The sequence below is a fragment of the Apodemus sylvaticus genome, chromosome 16 (genome assembly GCF_947179515.1).
Source record: "Apodemus sylvaticus chromosome 16, mApoSyl1.1, whole genome shotgun sequence".
NCBI classification, from domain to species: domain Eukaryota; kingdom Metazoa; phylum Chordata; class Mammalia; order Rodentia; family Muridae; genus Apodemus; species Apodemus sylvaticus.
The window spans coordinates 32,923,012-32,948,533 of record NC_067487.1 but is presented as its reverse complement, the minus strand read 5'-3'; the positions used below and the strand labels follow the sequence as shown (position 1 = coordinate 32,948,533).

Below are 25,522 nucleotides of genomic sequence, written 5' to 3'. Positions count from 1 at the left end.
AAACCAGAGCAGAGAATAGAATGAATGGACCAATCACTATATTTACTGGATAAGTGTGTTTGTCCATTTTCAGTTGCTATTCCTGAATGCCACTATATACCCATCTAGTAAATTAGTTCACTTCCTACAAGTCTGGATGTTGGGAAGTCCAAAGCTAAATGGTAGCATATGGTGAGAATCTCTGAGTAGAGATGCTCTGGTAGAGATGCTCTGAGAGTGTCGAAACCCCACATCAGCACAGGGCAGCACAGACCAGAACAACCATGCTGCCTTGTACGCCTCTTCCTCAGATTATGAATCCACTACTCACTATGCAGACATCCTTCTCATAGCCTCACTGAATCTTAATCACTCCCAAAGGTTCAAGCTCCAAGCACCACTAACAGGTGGTCTCTGGTATGAACTCTGATGGGACAAATGCACAGGAAGAACCTAGTGAGGCATTTCAACTCCAAGGATGATCTTGGCCATCACCCTGGTTTCTTCAACAGAGCAAATCAGTAACAGTAAGAAAGGAATAGTAGTCTTCTGCCACCTAAATTCTCAACACCAGCATCCAGAAAGGAGTGTGCATGGCCCCACCTCTTATCTTCCTTGCCAATTTCTGCTTTTTTAATTCAGTAACCAGTGACCTTGGCACCACTTGTCATCAGGAGTCACAGAGTTGCAAGGTCATGCTATCAATCAACTCAGCTTTGATCTGTCTCCTTGGGTCCTCATTTAGTAAAGAAAAGATGAGTTTGGTTTTGTTGAGATGGAGCATATGTGAGATCCAACTCCTGACTTTGTGCACTCAGTTAAAGTGTCTATAACTGATGTTCTGCCAGTCTCCAACGTTGTCTACTAGGATCTAGTAGCCACCTAATGCTGTCCATAATTTTAGCTTCATCTACTCACAGGCTGAGTAAAAATGAGGAGACACAGAAAGAGATGCATGGAGAAAAAAGGCTTTTAAGGGTCTTAGGGTTCTTCTAGAATCCCTATTCAGGGTGTTCTTCCTTAAGAATGACAAAACCCTTCATGTTTAACATGTGTATATGGACAGCTCAAAGTTCGGGCAGACTGGTGTGGATGTTTCCTGTCTTTGAAGTATTAATACTTAACTGTCTTCTGTTCTCATCACCGAAGGAAGATGACTTTGTTCTTATTTCCTAGGAGTGTGCTGTCAGTAATTACTATTAAGATCATTAATGTGTATTCGTTACTTCAGTTTCTTGTGTATGGTGTACCAAAACTTACAACAGAGTTACAATAGAGACATCAGACATAAGCTTCTACTGAAAAGAATTAATGATGTTCCTACTTTAAAGATTTAGAGACTAGTGCCTTGCCATAAAGATGTACAGGTTACATTTATATAACTTTCAGATGGAGCTAAACCTCGTGCCCATCTGTTGGCCCATGCTGACTATATACTATGCATCGGGCTTGTCAGCATTTTATACCTGGGATACAACTACAACAATATGCTCAAAGAAAAGGGAACCTTTGGATTTTTTTTTCATAAAATTGATTGAATGAGCTGTACAACTTTAAGAAATGATGTCATGAAAACTCATAAGGGGAAATCAGAAAGAACCTGGAAAGATCTCAAAGTAAAAAAAGAAACCCCAGCACATTGAGTACACTGGCTCATTGCTGTCAGCTGAGGGATTGGTGTTGTGTCCCTACTACTGAAGCTCTCGACTTGGTGATGTAAGACGGCCATTACTATCACCACTCCACCATTAGCAGCACTTTTAAATTTACCTGGAAAACAAAAGAGCAAACTGAAATACAATGTGTCAGATAAGTTCAACTCTCTCTTAAAACATCAGATAGTGAAATCAACAACTAGACTAAGAAAGTCACTGTTGACACAAGCTACTAATTTACTGCTCCAAGATGGTAGTTAACTGTTTTGCTCCAAGAGAGTGAAATCTGTTTAAGGGCCAGAGAGAAACCATTTAGATGTTTCCTAATGAAACAGAAGTCGTATGGAAATGGAACTGGGTCTCTCCACTAGCACTCCTCCCTAATACACAGTATAAGGCTCCCTATTACAAACATAAAGGATGAAAACATTTTGGCTACTAATCCTACATAATCCTAACCCTTGGATACTAAGACTAGGAACTATTTGCTCTCTTATATTTCCAGGTAAAGATAGGGTGTTCTCAGTTCCGATCACCAGAACCATAACAATTCTCTGTATTAATTAGAAAAGTATGTTCTTTCCTTGTGTATGGTATTTAGTGACTTCAAACGTCTAAAAATGTAACATTCTACAAATGTAAATCTCATGGAGATTTAAAGAAAATGACATAGGTGACATTTAAGAACAATTTTAATACTGCGATCAATGAGGAATTCATTTTCTTCAAGGCCAGAACTTCCTGCATCTGGAAATGGGATTTATTCCCTCCCACACACACACAGTTTGCACTGGGCCATCGACCTGTAGTCTCAGCCTTATGTATTTTTTTGAAACTATTCTAAGAGCTTTCTAGAATACTTTTATTTATCTCTTAGAGGCTGTTTTTGTTCTTGCTGGGTTTTCTGTTCTCTTCATATTTGTAGCATGACCCTGGTTTGTGAATGTTCAGCACTTGATCTGAGCCGTGGACTTACACAGGCCTCTCAGCTAAAATAAACAGACAGCCATTCCGTTCGGGTCCACTGCTGGTGGTCTCATTACCATGCCCAACCTATGGCCACTCTGGTTAAGATGACCACTGGCCACCTTCCAAAGAACCACATTTGTGCTGCAGTTATTCACTGGACTGGAACAACCTCTGCCCTGCCCCCCACCCCCCCCCCCACACACACACATACACTCTGATTTTAACTTGTTTGTATAGCTACTTTCTTGCTTACAAAATCCAGCTCTGAATTGTAACATTCCCTGCTGGTCAATCAAGGTTCCCTGGACTTTGATTCCTTTTAAATATCATCAGTAGTGCTTTTTATTTACTTTATATCATTCTCAAAGGGATTTAAAGTAATCCACTTCCAATATGTCTGTGACTATAAATAGATTATGACAATAAGAAAACATATAACCTTTTTGGTATTTCCTTGTTACAGAGCACATCCACATATATTCTCCCATTAAATCCACTACCCTTTGAGAATACCAACCTGTCTACATGTTCCTGATAAAGCTAGCATATGGAAAAACATTGCTCAAAAATGCCAGGGTACCTCTGATTAAGCACAGACTGGTAAGACTTTCTTGAGTAACAGTTTAGTCGTCTACCTTTGTTCTCAACTCTGGTTTCCAAAGAAATTTCCATCTTAATCTAACTGAGACTCCTAGCAGAGGAGGATATGGAGCCTGAAGTTGTCATCTCCTCTAGCCAGGCAGGACTCCCAGTGGAGGGATAAGGACACCAACCTACCCACAAAACCTTGGGCCCAAAATTTATCCTGCCTACAAGAAGTTCAGGGACAAAGAGCAGAGACTGAGGAAATTCTCAACCAATGGCTGGCTAGCTTGAGACCCATCCCATGGGCAAGAATCAATACCTGACACTACTAATGGTAACCTGTTGTGCTTGCTAACGGGCTACCTCTGAGAGGCTCTACCCAATGCTGACTGAAACAGATGCAGAGACCCAGAGCCAAACATTAGATAGATCCAGGGAATCTTGTGGAAGAGTTAGCGGAAGGACTGAGGGCCTTGAAGGGGATAGGAACTCCACAGGACAACCAACAGACTCAACTAACCTGGACCCTCAGGGGCTCCCAGAGAATTAATTACTAACCAACAAGCAAGCTCAGGTTGGACCTAGGTCCCCTGAACATCCTTAGCAGGGGTGCAGCTTGGTCTTCATGTAAGTCCACCATCCACTAAAACAGGCTATCTTTGACTCTTTCGCCAACCTGTGGATCCTGTTTCCTTAGCTGGCTGCCTTGTACAGCCTCACTGAGAGAGAGAATGTACCTTGTCCTGAAATGACTTAATGTGTCAGCGTGAGCCTTGCTGTTCTCAGAGAAGGGAATGGGGTGAGGCAGGGAGGAGCTGTGTGAAGAGGGACGGGGAGAGAGGGCTGTGATCAGGATGTAAAGGGAATAAATATATAAATTAATGGGGAAATGTTTATCAAGAGTAGAGTACACAGCAACAACTAAATAAAAAGATGCCATGAATTTGAAAAGCAATCAGGTTACATGGTAGGGACTGTAGAAAGGAAAAGAAAGGGGAAATAGAATCATAGTATAATTATTAAAATTCTTTAAAATTTCTTTAAATGTAAAAAAAAAGTAAGGGTCATTAAAAGTGCCAAAAGTAGAAGGAAAGGTGGGCATGTTGTCATGAATCCATACAAAGAATTTCTTGGATAGATATGAATTCAAAATTTTAGGTTGGAATGATGTCAGTCAACCAGATGCCCCAGGGCTCCCAGGGTCTAAGCCATCAACCAAGGCACACACATGGTTCCAGCCAAAAGAGTGGCAGAGGAACACCTTGTCAGGCATTAGAGGGAGGAGAGGACCTTGGTCCTGTGAAGGCTCAATAGAGGCCCCAGCGTGGGGAAATCGAGGTGGGGGGTAGGTGGAAGTGTGTTGGGTGGAGGGGCATATACTTGGAGGCAAGGGGTAGGAGGATGGGTTGGGAGTTTTCTGGGAGGGGGGAAACTGGGAAAGGGTATAACATTTGAAATGTAAATGAAGAATATATTCAATTAAAAAATGTGAGATAAAAAAGAATTTAGGTTGGATGTGAATAGCTGCAATGAGCCATGAATTTTCCCCAGCAGATTATTGCAAAAATATCCAAATTTTGGAGCAAAAGTTATAAGTGCAGATTAAATTGTATGTTTCTTAGCATCCTAAAATCAGAGTATTCCAAGAGCCGAATGTCTTCTTAAGAGTCCTGCTTCCCCAGTCCAAGCCCTCTGTAAGAGTCCTTGCATCTCTGCAAACACATACACAGTAACAAGGAGCATACTTTTATCAGAGTGGTCCTTATCTTCCTGGATTGCCATAATGATTAAAATGTTATTCTGCTCAGTGACAAAGTTATTCTCATTCTGGCCAGTAACAAACAAGTAGAAAATTCCCAGCGAGATGTTTCATTAAAGCTTACTCAACCCAAATAAATCGGCTGCCATGTACTTTCCGCTGGTTGTAGGGGACAGTAATTTGGATGTATCCTTGAAAGCTCAAATTTTGGATAATTAACTCTCAGTGTGTCTGTGTTGGAAGGCAGAGGGTCATTGCTCATGAAAGCTTTCTTAGAAAAGCAAGTTCTGCCTGCCTTCCTGTTCACTCTCTGGTGTGAGCCCTCTCCTCTTTCTCATTTTCTCTGGTATGTACTGACTTGAAATTCCTCCTTCCATCACTGGGTGATACAGTCAGAGGAGCTCTCACCAGCTGAGAGAAAGTATTTGACCTCGGACTTCCCAATCTCTAGAACTATAAAATACAAGGCAAAGGGTCCACTCCATCCTCTCAGGCCTTTGAGTATATTCTCCTGGTGGCAACAGCCATTTTGAATGAACTCAGGACAACAGATAAAGTTCTTGAGAAGAACATATTGTCTTCCCACCTTCGGCTCCCCCTCATCTTCTATGTTATCTACATCTTTTCCTTTTCCTCTGACAAATTGTATCTGGCTCTTATAATTCCTTAATATAACATTTTAACTTTAAAAATTGTTTGGAAGAGCTTACACATTAGTCCTGTGTTTACTTCCTCTCCTTCATCTTCTTTCCCTCCTTCAGTTCTCCCCACACCACTCCTCCCTCTAAAGTCCATACCTCTTCTTCTATATTTATAGTTACACTTATATGTGTTTGTATACAACCTCTTGAGTTCATTTAGCATTCCTTTTATATACATATGTTTAGCTCTTGCTATTTGGGATTGGAAAACCTATCATAGAACACCTTGCTGGAGAAGTCTGATTTTCCCTATATAGCCATTGACTGTCTATAGTTCTTCATCTAGAGATGGAGCATTGTGAAATTTCTCTTACTCACACTGGCATGTGTACTGGTCTTGCCATTACCTAGACCTTGTTTAGATAGCCATACTGTTGATGTTTCATGGGAGCAGCATCCCTGGCATGTCTAGAAGATACTATCTAGCAGCAGGCATCCTGGTGTTCTGCCTCATACAATCATTCCATCTCATCTTCTGCAGTAATCCTGCCTCGGGCATAAAGGTTGTATTCTAGATGTACCAGTTGAGACTGAACATGTCACAGTCACCAGCCACTGAATTTTGACCAGCTGTGGATCCATGTAATAGCCTCTTTGGTGGCTTCTTTGATGAGGGTTGAGAGCTAACTATACTTGTGAGTGTAAAACAACATGAACCATTGTCATGACCTTTGGTCACCATGACCTTTGGTCACCTTGATTGCCTCCTAGAACTTGAAAGTGAAATCCTACTGCTTAAGTCCAAACATACTTCAGAAGAGTGTTTGGTGGCATCAAGCTGGAACTGGCCTGAATAACCCGTTTCTCCTAGTACTAGAAGTAATATGCAAGTTGCTAAGGAAGAAAAGAAATTAACATTTCTATCCAGCTAGAAAGCCTATAAAACCACAGCAATGACCACCCTGGCAAGATATCTCCAGTGGGATAATAGTGGAACTATTATCTTGGAGTAATCAACAGCCATCTAATCAGACTTAAAGTCTTCTTACTGGGAGAAAACTCATACCTGATACAGGAAATCTAATGAACTACACATGGCTAGACCTCATAAGAGAACAAGCTATTACATTTTTCTAAATCAGTAAAATATATAACTATTCTAAGTGGAATAATAACTTATTAGTTCTTTAAGAATATCAAGTATGCATACCATATACCTGTCATTCCTCCCTCCTCCCCTTAACCCAGCAGTTCTCAACCTGAGGCTCATGACCCCTTTGAGGGTCAAATGACTCTTTAACAGAGGTTACCTAAGACCACTGGAAAATGTGACTATTTACTGTATGAACCAAAAGAGCAGCAAAATTATAATTATGAAGTAACAGCAGAAATAGCTTTATGATTGGGGATCACCACAGAAGGAGGAACTATTTTAAGGTTCACAGCATTAGGAAAGTTGAGACCCACTGCCTTATCCTTCCCAGTTCTACTCATCCATTCCCCATCCACTTCCAACTTCAAGTTCACCTTTTACTTTTATAACCCAACTAACGCAATATCTGCCGCCCATTGTACTCAAGGGATGAGACCATACACTGAAGCATACGCCACCTACCAAAGGCCACACCTTTAATAAAAACTGACTGTGCCTGATCCAGCAGCCAACAACTACCAATAGCTCTTCAGGCTGAGGTGGGAGTTCATAAACCAGGCCTACTCTATGCTGGAATGTGGACCAGCTGGATAGTAAGCATATCTCTTGCAGATAGGCACAGAGGCTGTGCACTCAGGAGTAGGATGGTTATGTCCTCTCCAGAATGCACTGTTTTTCTCTGGCCCTCCTTGACCTCTGGCCCTTACAATTCTTTGCTGGTTCCTGGAGATGGGAGATGCATATAACTGCTGCTCTTAAAACTCAAAAAGCAAAGACATTCAGTTTTAAACAACAGAGAACTTTGGCTGAAGCCAGAATAGATAGGTCTGTACTTCTACAGCGTCATAAACTTGATGCACCTGACAGGAGTAGGAATGTGTAACTGAAGACTTCGAGTAACTATTTATAATAAAGTAAAACTTAATATAAAGCTACTCAATGATTTAATGTCCCATTCTAAAAGGCTAAGCGTTGTGCAGAGCTAAAGCCTTGAATATAGAACAATAAACAGAGATGACAGCTAACTTATATGAGATTCCTCAGATATTACCCAAATATTTTTCAGATAATCAATAACTCTTGGTTGAATAAATATGTACATGAACAAATGAACAATCTACTAGAGCTCATTTTCCATGATGACTTTTTACAGTTTCTCCCCAAAATGTTACGTACATTTTAATCATTTTTTTAAATTAACTCTCTATTAAGAATCTAGGTTCTCAAAATGTACTTATGAAGATTAGACAAAATCATGCATTCAAGTGGTTAGAAATGGTGTCTGGCAGTCAATAAATGTTAACTAATGATTTTCTTCTGTTTTCTAGTTACTTTTTTAAAAAAAAATAGGATTATGCTGATGCCCTCAGGCTCACTAATCTCAAAACCATTTTCCTAATCCACTAATGAAAAGAGATCTGGAGTTTCAATCAGTTCTTACTCAGTGCCTGTAACTGGGCCACCCACACCCACACCAACCCCTTGGTACTGGCACTAGTAAAATACACACAAAATCCTGAATTTTTCTTTCACTTCCTCCTCTGCACTGTTTAGTTAGCCCTGATCTTTGGGCCAAGTCAACCGTGCCCAGTCAGCACTCGTCTCTTCCCTGTTAGACCCAATGTCTGAACTGAATTTACCTCATTTGACTCTGTGCTTTCTCTCTCTCTCTCAATCAGTCCAGTGAAAGTTTTGTAATTTCCCTTTCTTTCCATCAAGGCCCACTCCATTAACCCAAGTTCTTGGGGTTACCTCTGCCATATACAGGTCAAAAATTCCAAACTATAGCTGGCATTATTATTGCAGCTTATTACTCAAAACTAAGAGATAGGTCTGATGCTCCTCATGTTTCTGTATCTCAGGAACAGAAGAGGGGGAAAAAGAATTTCACCAAGCATCAGATTTTCTTCTTTTATTTCTCTGTTAATTCTATATGGGACTGGCCGCCCCTCTAAATCTGTTGGCTCTGCTGTAGTCTGTGGTTCTCAGACCCAGCTACTCACCAAGATTATGCCACAAGTGATTTCTTGGATGCATGTGTGTGTTCTTCCTTCAAGGGCTTGTGTTTACAGGTTGCTATGGGTGACTAGACCAGTTGCCAGAATGCATAAAGCCTCTCTGATTTTCTAAGTATATCTGAAAATTTATTGACTGAAGCCTACCTAAGCATGAGCTAATATCAATAGATAAGGCACAGCTTTGGTAAATCCATCACTTACAGTGACACCAGCAGCTCTAGATAGATGAGAAATACTTGCTGTCTTTTTAACCTCTGACTTGTGGGAGATTTCCATGCACAATCTCATCTGTTAGTTACATAAAGAGCAAAACTGTGAGGTCTGCGCTCTTGAAAACATAACATTCTTGACTTGCTTGCTTTATGACACACTGTGTGGATACCGTGTCTCCTCTTACACTGAAAAGCAAAAGATTGAACATGGGACTCCATGTGAGACCTAATATAGGCACTAACAACATTGTACCTTCTACTCTCCGTGCTTTATGCCATACTCCTAATAGTGAGGCCAAAATGGTCTTCAACACTTTCTACTCCAGTGGAGAGGGGTAGGGTTTTCTTTGTTTCCTGAATGGTTGGATTTTAAAAATAAATTTACTCAATGTATTTTTGTCATATTTCCCCTCCCCCAATTTTTCCCAATAACCCTTTTTCCTACCCAACCTATTTCATTTTCTTTTTCTTGCTTTTTAAAGAAAAGAGTCCACTTGGGTGGTTCCGCTCTTCCTGAGCATGGGGCCTGCCCTGAAGTGTGATTGATATGCCCAGTGGCATTGCATTCATTGAAAAGAAGTGATTTTTCCCCCTTTCCCTCTATAACTGTCAGTTGCAAATATTGTTTTCCTTGTAGTGGGATTTTTGTGCCCAGTTCTTTTGCTTCATACATTGATTTTGTTCTGTTCAAACTTGAGGTCTTGTGCATGCTAGCACAATCTCTGTGGATACCCATGGGCATATCTGTTATGTCTGAGAAACAGTTTCCTTGAAGTCACCGACTACATCTGGCTTTTAAGTTCTGCCTCCTTTCCCGTATCAATTCCTGAGCCTTGAGGGGAGGGAGAGGTGTTATGCAGAGATTCCATTTAGGCCTGGGTGCTTTAAAATCTCTCACTTAACACAGGTTGTCCAGTTGCAGGTCTCTAAGTTAATTGCCATCTACTGAAAGTTCTCTGATAAGAGTTTCATAATACAGTGATCTGTGGGTATGACAATATGTCATTGGGAGTCATTTTGTTGCTATGTTCATTTAGGCTTTCCCCTAGGCCCATAATCTACTCTCAGATTCTGAACTTCATTAACGTGCCAATATGTTTTCCATTGCATAGAGTAGCCCATAATCTTAGCAAAAGGTGGTCAGTTACTCCAATAACATCTGTGCTACTATTGCACCAGTTGAATGTATCTTGCAGACAGATTGCTATTACAGTTTTTAGAGAACATAGCTGACTGAGACTGAAAATAGCTTTTTTTTTCTCACGTAGTATATATATTATCCAGCACTATGAATGCTAGTCGCAGAGGTCCAACTCCTAGTTGAACACCAGCTTCATTTCTCCGTATTCAATAGCATAAGTATATGGTGTCTTCAGTAATAATCGCTTAACATCATGTTGTGGTAGGTAATCAATATCATTGGCAATAGTGTGTAATATTTGAGGGTGGTCTGTGGGACTATTTTTGCCAATGGCTCGAAAAGATATAACCACTCCCAGATATGTGTTTTATGGTAGCATTTGATGTCCAGTTGAGACATTGTCTCCCCCAGTCTATGATAACTCCATTTAAATTCAATTTATATGTGCATATATTTTAGGAAGTATCTACAGGAATATGTTTCTGTGTGGCTTTTCAAAAAACCTTTAGTGTAAATTGTCCCTTCTCATGGTCCCTTCTCTAAACTGTCCACCTATCACATTCCCCATTTAATCCTCCTATTCTAATTTGCCCTTTATCATGTGCTAACAATATAGTTATTTCCCATCCTAGTTCCTTCATCCTAGTTCCCTACTTTCTCTTTAACTTTTGTGTTTATTCTGATTGAAACAAATGTATCTAAAAGCTAACCCTAGCATATAAGAGAAAACATCAATATTTGTCTTTCTGGGTGTCAGTTACATCCAGCTGAATGATTGTTTCTTGGGCCATCCATTTATCTGCAGACTTCATAATTTCATCTTTCTTAAAAGCCAAATAATATTTCATTATATAAATGTACCTCCTTACATTATCCAATTCACCAGGTGATGGACTTCAAGGCTGTCTCCAATTTCTAGCTGTTCTGAATAGAGCAGCTATGAACATGGATGACAAGTGGCTCCTTTGTATATGTGTCCCTTGTATATATATGCTCAAGAGGGTTTTTTTTTGTTTTGGTTTTTTGTTTGTTTGTTTGTTTGTTTTATATGGGAGTATACTGTCGCTATCTTCAGACACACAAGGAAAAGGCATCAGAGCCCATTACAGATGGTTGTGAGCCGCCATGTGGTTGCTGGGAATTGAACTCAGGACCTTTGGAAGAGCACTCAGTGCTCTTAACCTCTGAGCCATCTCTCCAGCCCATGCCCAAGAGTTTTATAGCTAGATCTTAATATAGATCAGTTATTAACTTTTGGAGGAACTTCTGTACTGATTTCCATAGTATCTATAAAAATTTGCACTCCCATCACAATGAATAAGTGTTCCTTTCTTCATATCCTTGCCAGGATCTGCTACCGTTTATTTTATTTATCTTGGGTATCTTGACTGGAGTAAGATGAATTCTCAAAGTAGGTTTGATCTGCATTTCTGTAGTGATTAAATATATTGGACAATCTTGTTTCTCACTCAATTGTGTATTATCTTTTGAGAACTCTATCTATTTCTGTATACCATGTTTTAATTGGGTTATTTGCTTTATTAATATTGAGGGTTTTTTTTTTACTTCTTTGTATATTATAGACACTTACCCTCTGTAAGATGGATTGTTAGTAAAGATTTTTTTCCCATTCTGTAGCTGATGCTTTACTCAAATGATGTTGTCTAGCATGCAGAAACTTTTTTAACTTCATGAAGTTCCACCTATTAACTGCTAGTTTTAATTCCTGTGCTATGTGGATCCAGTTCAGAAATTTCTTTCCTTTGTCAATGAGGTCAAGCCTATTCCTTGCTTTCTCTTTTGTCATTTTCAGTATATTCCGTCTGACGTTGAGGTCTTTGATCCATTTAGATCTGAGTGTTGCGCAGGGCAACAGATATAGGTCCATTTTTTATTCCTCAGTGTGCAGCTTTTATCCGGTTTGACTAGATGCTGTCTTTCTCCAGTATGTTTTCTGACTTCTTTGTAAAAAAAATAAAAGGAAGGAAGGAAGGAAGGAAGGAAGGAAGGAAGGAAGGAAGGAAGGAAGGAAGGAAGGAAGGAAGGAAGGAAGGGGAGTGAAAAAGAGAGACAGAGAGAGAGACAGAGACAGAGAGAGAGAGAGAGAGAGAGAGAGAGAGAGAGAGAGAGAGAGGAGAGAGAGAGAGAGAGAGGGAGGGAGGGAAAGGGAGAGGGAGAGGGAGAGGGAGAGGGAGAGAGAGAGAGAGAAAGGAAAAGGAAAAGGAAAAGAAGAATGTTTCCATGGTATGTGTATTTATGCCTGCATCTTAAATTCTATTCTATTTATCATTGTCTCTGGTTTTATGCCAGTTCCTTGCTATTTTTACTACTGTCGTTCTGTAATAAAATGTGAAATCTAGAGAAACTACAAAAAAATGAACATATATGTGCATGGCATACCAAAGTTAAATCAAGATTAATAAAAGAATTGAATAAACCCATAACCCTTAGTGAAATACAAGAGTAATTAAAACTCTCCAAAGTAAATAAAGTCCAATGTGAAATAGAGAACTAATACCAATACTCCTCAAATTATTACATGAAATAGAAATGGAAGGAACCTTTCTGGATGCTGTTTCTATCAGGATCATACAGTAATGGATAAGCTATTCTTTTAAGAGAGAGCAGTGAGGCTCTTTACTCTTCTTGTGGGCAGGACTGAGAGAATAAGGAAATCTGTCACCACTCATCAGCACAAAAAGAAATGAGCAAGGATAAATTTCTCTGGGGCTCAGTGATAGGCTGAATCATGGAGGAATAACATGGCTAGAGAAATACACCACCACCAAAAGTAAGTCACAGGAAAAGTAGATGTGGAAGGAAAGAGGACCCTGGCATGCCCATTTCCCATTCTCTACCTCTACCTCTACCTCTGCCTCTGCCTCTGCCTCTGCCTCTGCCTCTGCCTCTGCCTCTGCCTCTGCCTCTGCCTCTGCCTCTGCCTCTGCCTCTGCCTCTGCCTCTGCCTCTGCCTCTGCCTCTACCTCTACCTCTACCTCTACCTCTACCTCTACCTCTACCTCAAGAAGGTTGACTCTTCCAGAAGTCAATCTTCTGGCATGCAAGAGAGCCTAGCAGTCAGAACCATCAAACCCAGAACAGGAAAAGAATAAGCATGGAATCAAGGACAGAGATTGACCAGGATTAAGTGGCATGCCAGTCATTTAATACATATTGAATGAATAATAGAGGTGCAAATGACAAGAGCCCCAAAACCCAGCGTTCAGTAAAGGCTTTGGGGGCTGCTGAAACTACAATTCCCTTGTTGCCTCTGTGCTCCAAAACTCTCATTACTTCTGTGTCATATTTCAGACTGTCAAACTCAATGCAGCCTCTGACCTGGGTCCTGCTGCCTCTGTGCCTTTCCCCACCCTCAGCTAACACCTCTTAGTTTCCAACAAGAATTTAGAATATAGATAGGAACAGAGAGGAGCAAGAGTTGTTCTGGACATCCTTAGGACATTATCAAATAGAGCTCAATAATTCCAAGAACATAAAATACTTTCTAGAATATTTAAGAGATTCTTTTTCTTTTTGTTTTTTCTTCTTTTAAGAAAATTTGGTGCCATTGTACCTTCTGGAGAAAATTTGGTGGCTTACTTCTAGTAAGTTTGCCCCAAACAACTGTGGGTTCACCACATGCCACCAGATAGACCAAACATCTTGTGGATGAACATCTTTTTTACTCAAATAGCTTTTATCTTATTGCGGGCTTTTATTGAAGACACAGTCCAGCTGTCTAGTTGGAGCAGCAATGCTCACGATGTAATGACTGTGTATGAGTGTTTCCGAGTTATGAAAACACTGGTATCCACCAGGTCTCCTGCTGGTCACTTTCTCATCCTTAGCTGCATTAGTAAGAACATCCAGCACTGGCTTCCTTAAAGGATGGCTCCTTGGACTCTGGAATTTGAATGCTAAGAAATTATTTGAAAGTCTTTTTGGCTGCTTCCACTAGCCAGTTGGCTCTCAGATAGAATTGTGAAACTAAATTGGACAATAATTGTGAATTTACGTTCATAAATAAAAGACATTTTAGGGAAGGGGATGTTTTGCTTCTCTGTCGCATGTGTATGTGATCCATGTGCATATGAGTATATACATCTGTGTATATGGCCCATGTGTATGTATGTATATATATGTATGTATGTATGCTTGTGGAGGCTAAAGGTTGATTTCTAATGTCTTCCTCCCTGCATCTGCACCTTATATATTAAGATTAGGTCATTCACTTGAACCCACAGTTTAAGTAAGTCTACCTAATCTATCTAGATTTGCCTGCCACAGGTGGCTAGCTTGCTACAGGTCCTTTCTCTGCCTCCTGTGTTTGCTGGGATCTGGGATTGTAGGTAGGCCGCCATGCTTCCCCAGGATTAACAAAGATGCTGGGAATCTGAAATCCAATCTCAGTCACGTGGCAGGTGCTTTACCCACTAAGCAATCATTGCAGCCCTAAAAGCCAGGTTTATAAGGTAGCTTATGCCATATACAAACCTGATTTGCATTCAAATGTTGAAAGAGTTCCATCCTATCTGAGATCTGCATCTCCCACTCTTATCTATTCTGTGCCTCTTAAATGGGAAGCAAGGGTCTGGAATTTCCTCCACAAGCCTAGAGTAAAATTCTAGCTGAGATAAGGTCGAGGTTTTGACACCTCGTGGATGCATCCCAGGAGACAAAAAACACCTCACCGCTGCATATCAGTGAGCCTTCCAATTCTCACTCTAAAAAGCCTTCTCCTGCCATGTGTGAACCACTGATGAAGATTCAACTTGAGCTTCACATAAAAGTGAGTGAATCTAACTTAGCCAAGGCCATGTCTGTATTCCTCAGGAAATCCTACCTAGAACACCCAGTATATTCCTTATAGTTTAATCCCACATGAGACAGTGGGTGAAAGCGGTCTGTGCGCTATATAGATTACATACTGAATCAATGGTAATTTTCTGACAGTGTGAATAAATAGTTCATAAAAAAAAGAATGTTCCATTCTTGGGAGAATAAACTCAAATAATTAAGGACAAAAGAGGCATCATGACTATGACTTACTCTCTGATGACTTGGGGAAAACTTAATTTTTGATACATAAAAGATATAGGATGATGAATAACATTAATAATTAGGGTATCTCACATGCAATACGTGGGATTTATTTTTGCAACTTTTTTTCTAAGATGGAAAATAATGAAGTTTCCAAAACAAGTAAGTCCAGCTTTTCTAAATAGCGGTGCTCAGCTATGCTAGGCAACACAGGAAGCTAGAAATGATATCTCCTGCTTTGTCCTGTTTGAGCTAAAATGAGTCATCTTCTCTTTCAGCTAAAAGACACTTCTGTGTGAAGGTGAGCACCGCAGATGGTTTGCACATGAGCCCTGAAGGTAAGGGGGAGCTTGATCGAGTGCCCAGATGATTGCTTTCCATTGTTCATCTCATCCAGACAAGGGCAGGGACTCGGCTGTCTTGATTGTCAAAGAACATCATCTCAAACCATCAACGTTCACTCTGAGCAGTCCACCATCCTCAAAAAGAAAAAAAAAAGGGACAAAAATCTTCAATCTCCCTAGCTGATGGTTTCAGAAAACCTGATGTTCCATCTCCTTTTCTTGTTTTTTTTCTCAAAAGCTTTTAATGGTTGACATTCCCTAGCAGTGCAATTAGGAGATTTTTATTTCCTCTATTATTTCCTTTATACCTTTCTGTACCTGGAAGAAATTTCTGACAATGTCTGGGTTACTTTTATAGTCAGAAAGAGAAATATTGCATCTGCTTTTATTTTCACAACTAGTTCAATACCTATTCTATCACCACTCTCTGAGACTTTCCTCAGACTCTTTAATATTGTCACTACTTGGGCCTGATTCATGCAGGCCTATGTGACAATACTCATATGTGGTAGGTCTCAATTGTCTCCATATACCAATATGAAGGAAGCCCTGGGAAGCAAAACCTGCCAGCAACTAGGCTGTGGAGAAATCACCCACACAGATTGCCTCTGCATAGCCCACAGTCAAAACCTAGGCAACTTAAGAAGCTAGCAGATTGCTTTTGTTCTTTGAGTTCTTGCTTTCCTGCTTTTCCAGAGAAAGTGAAAAACTCATTAAGATAGGAAATTGACTAAGTTATTAGCTGAAGAAAGACCTAAGTGAAACATTTCTAAGACTTCTTTGAGCCACCTTGTGATTGGTAAAATGGTGATTCTCCTTTAAGGGCCATCTCTCATACCAGTGAAGGCTGGTCTGTCCCACGGACCAAGGATGCTCAAAGACTGTCAAGACCTTTTGATTCAAAGACCTTTTTGTCACAAAGACTGTTCTCTAGTAGTATATTCAGCAACATCAGAATAGAATACCACTTCAACAACTAACAGTGTCTAGACCCTGCTTAAGGTCCTGGCAAGGGCAAAACCACCCACCTTGGGTAGTGACAGTGATGTGTTCAGACACTGCCAGATGTTTCCTAAGTGGAACAAAATCCCTTCAATTGAAAACCACTTCTCTAAGTTACCTAAGCCCTGGCAGGCCCTTCTGCCTTTTCATTTAATTGGACTGAAATTCACAGTGTACAGAGGAGGAAATGTCTACAAAAAAGGATGTCATAGACACTTTGGGTACAAAAGATCTCTGTGACTTTAATGTCATTCCCTATAAAACTCATTAATATAAGAACTGGTAGATCAATCCAGTAAGAGTTCTATGTATTTCTTCCTTCTTTCTTAGCTTCTGCCCCTTGAGTTCACGCAGTCCTTGAAGGATAGACAGATTGCGAGTCAAAAGTGTTATGCCAAATTTCTTAGTAATCTTTTGCCAAGTGGGTTAGGAAGTATAGAAAACTGGAGTCTGAACTGTGTTGCAAACACAAGAGAAATTTGCCTGCAAATTACTTTTTTTTTTTTTACTTTTATGTGTACTCTGACTGACTTTTCAAATCTTTTAAGCATAAAGGCATAGAGACTTAACTAAAATTCATCTCTTTTCTACTCCAAACAGTATGCAGCAGGTGAAGTGTTGGTAACAGATGTTCCTGTGGTTGGAACAGGAGATTGAGGCCCCAATATCACATCCAAGGACACAGGCATAGGTATCCATTCTGCTTGCTCATCTCTAAGTACCCTTGGGGCCTTTCATCCTTCTGGTTGACGTTCTTCCATAACATCCACTCTAGCCCCATGTCCTCCACCCTTTACCCAACCTGGATGTGATATGCAGAGATTATCCTGATGCCAGTGGATATCTGTGAAAACACGAGCAGAAACTTGAAGGCAGTTAAGACAAGCCAAGACACACAGCAACACAGCCTAGTTTTAGTATGAGAAGAACATCCAGAAACCAATGTTCATAAAAGAATGCAAGAGAAAGAACAGTCCCTGACAAGTTGAGAGTCAAATTAAGAGCAGAACCTCAACTCCTGTCTAACATCCTGACAAAAATACCACAGTCCATTGTGAGCTGTGTAAGCTGCTTTCTGGTCTTCAGCTTTTCAATTATGTTCCACTGGTTGTAATCGTTTCAGAGCATGGCAGAGCAAATCACTGCCCTACCTGGCACCTTACATCCTTTTCCAAGAAGTCTGGCATCCTCCAGAATCTGCCCATTCCAATTCTTTTGAAGCTCCTGACCATACACTTGTGATTTTGAGTCTTGACATATCTGTGGGCTACCAAAGCATTTAGAAGCATTTAGAAGCATTGTAGAAGACTTGCCATCCACTAAGCATCTTTTGATGTACATTTAAAGGTTTTTACCTGTTATCTTTGTACACATCACATTTTTCTGCCACCATCCCCCAATTCTTGCCACTTGGGCTTCTACTTTGACTAAAACATGGTGCCATTCCAAATTCATGTGCCAATCTTGGCAAGATAGATCTCTTGCTTAGTATGTGTGATACTCTGGGTTCACTCTCCAACAGAAGACAGAACAAAAAGATCTGGAGTGTTGCTTATGAGGGTTAATACCTTAACTTATGCCTAAATATTTGCTTATGGGATAGACTTTCTTGTCCATCTGGGAAGGCTATGAATTTGGAATTCAAGGAAGACTAGTTTTGATTGTAGTAGAGATGTTGAATGCACTGACCCTCATTTTCCATCCCACTAGCTCCATATACCAATTGAAATGTAAGTCCATTGAAATGAAATATTAAAAATTCAGTTCTTCACTTACATTGAATCCACTCCCAATGTTCTATAGCTGCATTGCTTAGTGGTCATTTTATTGGTTTGGGAACAACTAGAATACTTCCATCATGACAGAAGTTTCTATAAGAACAAGCTGGTCATTCCAATGAGGAGCTCTGGGAAAGTGAGAATGCTTAAATAAACAGGCTCTTCAGTGATGGAGAGAGATGACAAAACAGGATTCTAAAAAGAAAGTGAAAGGACCAGTCAAAGTACTTCAACTTGGTCAACAGTTATGTCACTGGTATCCAACCATGAACAAATGTGCAACTACTCTATCGCAAAACACTAGGACTCAAAGAAGTAACCATCTTTGAGACTGTCTTTGAGACCCATTTTCTCCCTGTCTAGTCTTTGGAGTCTCTGAACACATTGTGAAACAAGAGACTTGTCTTCTGAATCCAGAGGCAAGAGGACCCTAAGCAGTGCTCGCATATTGGAGTCAATGAGCTCCCAGCCAAAGAGAAAGCAATGTTCTGGAGGCATCAGATCCTGGGGCCATATGCAAAGGTCCTTTTAGAGCTAGGATTATTCAAACCAAAGAAAGCAATACAAGGATCTCTCTGGGACTTATGTCTCTGTGAAGAGTCCAAGGAGCACAGGAAGTTTCTAGGGCAATAATTGTCCCTGTCATATTGGTGTCAGTCATGACCCACTGCTGAAAGCAGTGGTTTATCCTTACCTAGAACATTGTGGCAAATAGAGTACTTCACAAAGTCACTCATCTTAGTCTACCCTCACAGAGTCACTCACAGAGGGAAGATGTAGCCCTCTGCACTTACATGGGGAAGTGTGAAGGCTCAGAAAGAGAAAGAGACAAGTCATTGTTAGAAAGGCTGGTGAATATCAGAACCAACAACAGAAACCACCCACCTAACCTGTCTATTGTTCACAACCCCTGGTGATACAAGTCACTTAGCACATGTTCAGGTCCTGAAGTCTGACAAACTAGTGTTTGTGTCAGTGTGCTCACCAGGTCTACCATCTGTCTTCCTGGCAAAAGACAGAAGGGAAATCCTGCTTCCCAAAATACTCTCTCTGCCTTGAGATAGATACTCTTTTTTTTATAATTGGACATTTTCTATTTATTTCGTATTACTATTACCCCTGCAGTTTTTAGTACTCATAACATGGACTCTATCAAAAGCAAGTCCCACAGGCCCTGAGAGCTTAAGCCAAGAGCATAATGGTAAGTCAAGCATATAGTTCATCTGCCTTGTGTTTTGAGGTTTTCAAGTTGTATCCACTAGGAAGACGCTGCAGAAATGAGATAGATACTCTTAATTGTGGCAAATTTTATTTTTCTAGAAAAATGAGTTAGAGTGCTTCCATTCATATGACTTTCAATAGCCTGTAGCCAAATATGACATATCCTCACATTTGAATGGGCTCATCACTCATGGTGTATAATAGTTATTTGAATACTTGGCTCCATTCTATATTTTCCTTGAGCATGCAAAGATATACAGAGTAGATATGGCCTTTATGCTGATAAACTCTAACAGTAAATTCATCATGGACTCAAAAATTGAATAGGAAATAAAATCTAAAGCTATTTAGATAAAGTAATATTGAAGATGGCAACAAAAAAATATAAAATGATCAATTTAATGGTTTCCCAATAAGTCAATGTCCCTAGATGCCACATCTAGCATTCTTTGGCTTGAAACTTGACCAAGAGCAAAGAGCGAATGAATAATGGGAAGCTACACACACAGAAAAGCTAAGTTAGCCAGGCCATGCACACACTGAAAGAACGGCACCAACGACACAGCAACCTGGACCCTCTACATGTTGATTAGGTAGAGCACAGGGGGAGAATGTAGCTGGTTTCAGTAGGAAGTCTTATTAGGTAAGCAATTCCAGGCCATAAACATTGAGGAGGAGAAGTTGTGTTGCTAGGTTCTACCCACATTGGTCAATTAAACTACTTGTACACACTTTCAACAGTTGCATTTAGACCAGAGGAATGTTTTACCTTCCCTCTAAGTCTCAAACTAGGGGTGGAGTCTTTGCCATTCCCATGGGTCTGAGGAGTTGGCTTTTGACATGGCTCTACCCATGTCAAACAATACACATTCACTCAGAATTTTATCTGTTCTTGACACACACACTTGAGGCTTCTGTGACTCACCACACCTAGCAATGAACCCCTTTCCTTCAATTACAGCAAAACCCCAGTCTTTCTCAGTCAGCAACAACCTTTCTCTACATCTAAGCCATTGCATGTAACAGTTAGACTACTGAGCTAGCTATGTCAAGTTCTGCTATCTGCCTAAGGCAAATGTGCGATGCTCTGGAGAGGCCACGTTCTCCCAGGGCTGAATAAGTCCAGAGTCTAAGCTTCTTCTGCATCTTTTTGTGGCACGACCTCAGAGAGGATACTTTGAGCTGCAAGCCATAGCATGCCTGGCTAAAGGTGGATTAAACACTGGGAATGTAGTACTTTCCTAAGAAGTTCTGAGAAAATCAGTTTTAGGTTTGATTTAGCAGGTTATGATAACTTCAAGGAACTAGAGTCAAGATGTCAGGGTAGGGAGGGGGGTTCCTTTCCCCTCTTTTTTTTCAGCAGAAAGGAAATTTTCTGCTATGCCTCCATCACTAGAATTTAGTGGGATGGCCATTCCTAATGCATTCTATGGACAAAAAATGATTACAATGGCCCTGATTAGCATAGCCTACTACTTCCTCATCCTCTGAGGCTGGACACATGATGCCTGACTGGACTCTGCATAAAAACAAAGGGAGAAGTGGGTGTTAGAGAAGAAACCTACAGCATCTGCCAGACTCATTGAGTGGATAGGGCTGTGTCAAAGACAAGACAAGGAACTTTGTTCTCAGCTGAGAGGCACCCTCCACCAGGAAGCACCCTCATCTCCTTGACCAGGTCAGATCATTCATGACAATAGTCATGGGTCCTATAGAGCTTTGTTCTTACACCTGTCATTTATGTGGATGGATGGATGGATGGATGGATGGATAGGTGAGTGGATAGGTAGATGGATGGATGGATGGATGGATGGATGGATGGATGGATGGATGGATGGATGGATGAGTGGCTAGGTGGATGGATGGATGGATGGATGGATGGATGGATGGATGGATGGATGGATGGATAGGTGAGTGGATAGGTGGATGGATGGATGGATGGATGGATGGATGGATGGATGGATGGATGGACGGGTGAGTGGATAGGTAGATGGATGGATGGATGGATGGATGGATGGATGGATGGATAGGTGAGTGGATAGGTAGATGTATGTATGTATGTATGTATGTATGTATGTATGTATGGATGGATGGATAGGTGAATAGATGGGTGGATGGGTGGGTGGATGGATGGATGTGGATGGATAGATGGATAGATGGGCATTACAATCACTAATATGGATCAATCTGCCAGTTTTCTAACCTGCTCCACTACACTCACAGCTGGATTTTTATCTATTCACTTCTTTCCATTCCCACCCCCATGAGTCTACAATAAACATATTCACTCTATTCCCTGAATTAGCCTTGGGTCTGGCTATTACCTCTCTGCCTGAGTTGGTACCTTTTCTTCTGAGAAGGTTGCTTCTGAAGAACAAAATGGGAAAGGGAGACAGGAAAAGCAAGTAGCTATCTTGATATAGTAGCCCAGATGTTTGATTGCAGAAGTAAGTCTGAAAGAACATCTTGTTTGTGAGTGATAAAGGGTGACTTAGGGAGGTAGTGACAGGATGTGCTCCTAAGGGGAACATAGGGAGGACGGATGACTTTGGGACTAGTCCTGAGTATTATGAGATGGGAGAGATGTGAAGACTTTCTGTGTTCCTGGCCCAGGCTGTGAACCTCCCATTACTAGTCTTTAAACTTCCAGCTCCTAGAGCTTTGTATTACAAGTCCTGACAGATGCTGACAAGCCAGAGGAAAATTTACACACAAGAGTCTCAGACCAAGAGCGCTGTTGAAGTTTCCTCTGAATAAGATGGCCTGGCCCTTCTCAGGGCCCCTGAAAAAGATATTTTCTTTGAAACTGCCATTCACCTACTTGTCAGAAGCTAAATGGCAGATAATGGGTGGTTGTCCCTGGAATTTTTTAAATGCACGCAGACACAGTAATGCAATTAGGGAAAGTGGGAGGCAGTCTTAAAAACAACTGAGCAGTCAGTAGGCAGGAGAGCTGTTGAAATCCTTCACTCTAGCTGGAGAGACAGGCACATGTTCAGCTACAGAAATGATACATGGAGGTTGGCTCTCTGCCACTGCTGAACATATTGCCAGAGACACACAAAGACCCGTTCCTATATGGTAGCCTCTGTTTACACAACTAAATGCCAGGTTCTCATTAGTGAGCTGTTTTTGTTGCACTAATGATGCTGTTCAAATGTGCCCCCTCAGCCGCAATGGCAGTCACTTTTTATTTTGTTACATTAGAAAACTAATCATCAGCCACTTCAGAGTAATCCTCCCTCCCAAAGGGAGTCACCATTGATGTGTGCCTCATATGCACTGCCTGTGCACCCCTGCCAGGGACATTTGTGAGAATTAGGGTCAGGCATGTCTACTTCCCATGTCTAATTATTCCTGCACTTCACCTCTGGAAATCATTGAAATTTTAATCACATTATGTCAAGGCTTAAATAATATTCCACTCTTGTCCTTGCTATGACCTAGTTAAGCAGTCCTTTAGGATCTGATGTTTAGATGGTTTTCTAATAATTTGTTTTTGTAAATAACACTGGGGAGCCAGACTCCTTTTATTCAAGAAATGTTTTGTGCATCTAGGTTCACTCGGGGCGAAGTGTATTTTCCGATTCAGTGCACATCAGTATTCTTGAGACTTTTAACATATATGAGAAACATTAAACCAATTTACACTCAAAACACAAGTTACTAATCCAAATGCATTTATACACTCAGTGATACCATTCTGAAACCCCCAGGGTTGGAAAAAAAGAATAAAATAAAAATGTTTTATATGAAAATATTTTGAAAACTAAAAATTCCATTAAAAGATACATTACCATGCTATCTATTTTTAACTACCCAAGTAGAAGATGCTAGCTTCTCTGGTCAAATATTGTGATGTTAATCACCTTTTTAAAGCCCCAAATCCTCACTAACTTACCTCTCTACATTCAGGAGGCACTGACACTCAATACAGTTTACTTCCACAGAACCATTTACTGAGTACCCATGTATAGAGTTTTGTTTTAAATTTAAGGATTCAAGTGAACTCACTCTTCCTCCCCCCCCTCACACACACACACACACACACACACACACACACATACACACACACATACACACACACACACACACACACACACACACACTGAATCAATGCACTTCAAATCTAGCCTGAAGGGCTGTAAGAGTAGGGATTTACATAAAGATAAGTCAAATTCATTACCAGTACTACCTGCACAACAGCTTTGTGAGACCTAACCTGTCTGCTGAATGGGAGTTGAAACAGAGAATAAGGAGGTATCTGATCTTTCCATTGGGTGGCCATGAACCTACCTCTGCTTCGTCTATAAATACTCTACCCAGAGTTCTGGATAGAAAGAAAGACATCATTGTGGGCAAAGACTTATTTTTTATTAGATATTTTCGTTATTTACATTTCAAATGTTATCCCCGTTCTAGTTTCCCCTCTGAAAACACCCTATCCTATCCCTCCTTCCCCCCTGCTCACCAACCCACCCACTCCCATTTCCCTGTCCTGGTATTCCCTTATACCGGGGGCATCAGCCTTCTCAGGGCCAAGGGCCTCTCCTCTTATTTGAACAGGCTATGTGATAGGATTAGTAAGACCCCAAGGTTATATATTTATCAGCTACCATTGCTCTAGAAATCAGCAGAGCTTTTTGGTGAATTACTGTATAACTGTTCGGAACCATAGTAGGAGGCAGAGATTTTAGGGAGGTGTGAGGGAAAATAAGCGCGGGGGGGGGTGGGGGGTGGGGGGGTGGGGTGGGGGACAAATATAACCACTATTGGATGAGCAAAACAAATCCTTAATGAGGAATGTTGCCAAGTATCTGACATGTGGTGACCAGAAGACCCCCTCAGCCCTGTCAAACCACAAAATCCTTGCTCTTTTTAATGCTTGGAATGACAGAGGGCAGACTATAGTCTCCAGATGGGTGGCGGGTGAGAAGAAAGGCCACCTACCAGAAGCTGTGACACTTCAATACTCATCCTTCATTCTGTTCATGTCTAAGCTCAACCATGGACTCAGAACAGTGGTGCTGAAACTGGAAACCCTTCACTTGAACCGTACAGGGTACAAAGTGACCATGACCTGTTTCTCTTCCCATGTAAATCTGCTGAACACCCAGGTTTCCATGTGCTTGGCACATGAACCTACAGTTTCAAAGAACAAGTGGGGATTATAATGTCATCTTGTAGACCATAAAGGGCATTCGGAGGTTTTTTTCCAAACACCCAGGTATGCATGAGTCCTGCCACTTAGGGACACCTAAGAAAAGCATCTCAAGATGTTATAGTTTCAAGTAAATTGACCATTGACACAACTAAGAATATAATCAAAGCATCCAATTTTTCTTCCAAATCACATTGGCTTAATAATATTAAAATCAATTTCTGTTTCTAAAACTAAGCTGACAACTCTTGGACTACACTAACAGATGCCTGCCAGGTTACAGATTGAAATCTTTATGGATAAATGCCCAAGTAGAGTATTTGAGGAAAACAGGAAAATTAAACTAACCTTTTAGTACTGATATCCCAAACTATTATCCCTTTTATAGTTTCAGAAAGTGGTGGTTATAAGGCATGGCACTGGTTAAATGTTATTTAATAGGCAGTCACTATATTCTTATAAAGGAAAGAGTAAGAATGATTTGCTGGGATTTGCCTGGTCATTGTTATGATAGGAAAGTGTGTAGATGTTTACACAGGCCTGTTCTACTTCATTGGCTTGGGAAAACTAGTAGTCAAATGGAAATCAGGGCCCAAATTTGCTTGATAAAGAGCAGTGTCATGGACAATTTAAGAAATACAGAATGCCGGGCAGAGGTGGCGCACACCTGTAATCCCAGCACTTTGGAGGCAGAAGCAGGCAGATTTCTGAGTTCGAGGCCAGCCTGGTCTACAGAGTGAACTCCAGGACAGCCAGGGCTATACAGAGAAACCCTGTCTCAAAAAAACCAAAATCAAAAAAAAAAAAAAAAAAATACAGAGATATAGAGAAGTATTCCTTCTATAACTGAGAGCCACACTTGAG

General features: G+C 40.7%; 1 protein-coding gene across 2 annotated transcripts in view; it reads left to right on the top strand.

Annotated features, from left to right (window-relative positions):
• Prlr (prolactin receptor) overlaps window positions 1-25,522 on the top strand; it is a 194,225-nt gene that overhangs the window by 117,328 nt on the left and 51,375 nt on the right. For both annotated transcript variants that reach the window (XM_052159865.1, XM_052159864.1), the window contains exon 2: window positions 15,431-15,490. The gene's annotated coding sequence lies outside the window, so the exon portion shown is untranslated. The remainder of the gene's footprint in view (window positions 1-15,430; window positions 15,491-25,522) is intronic.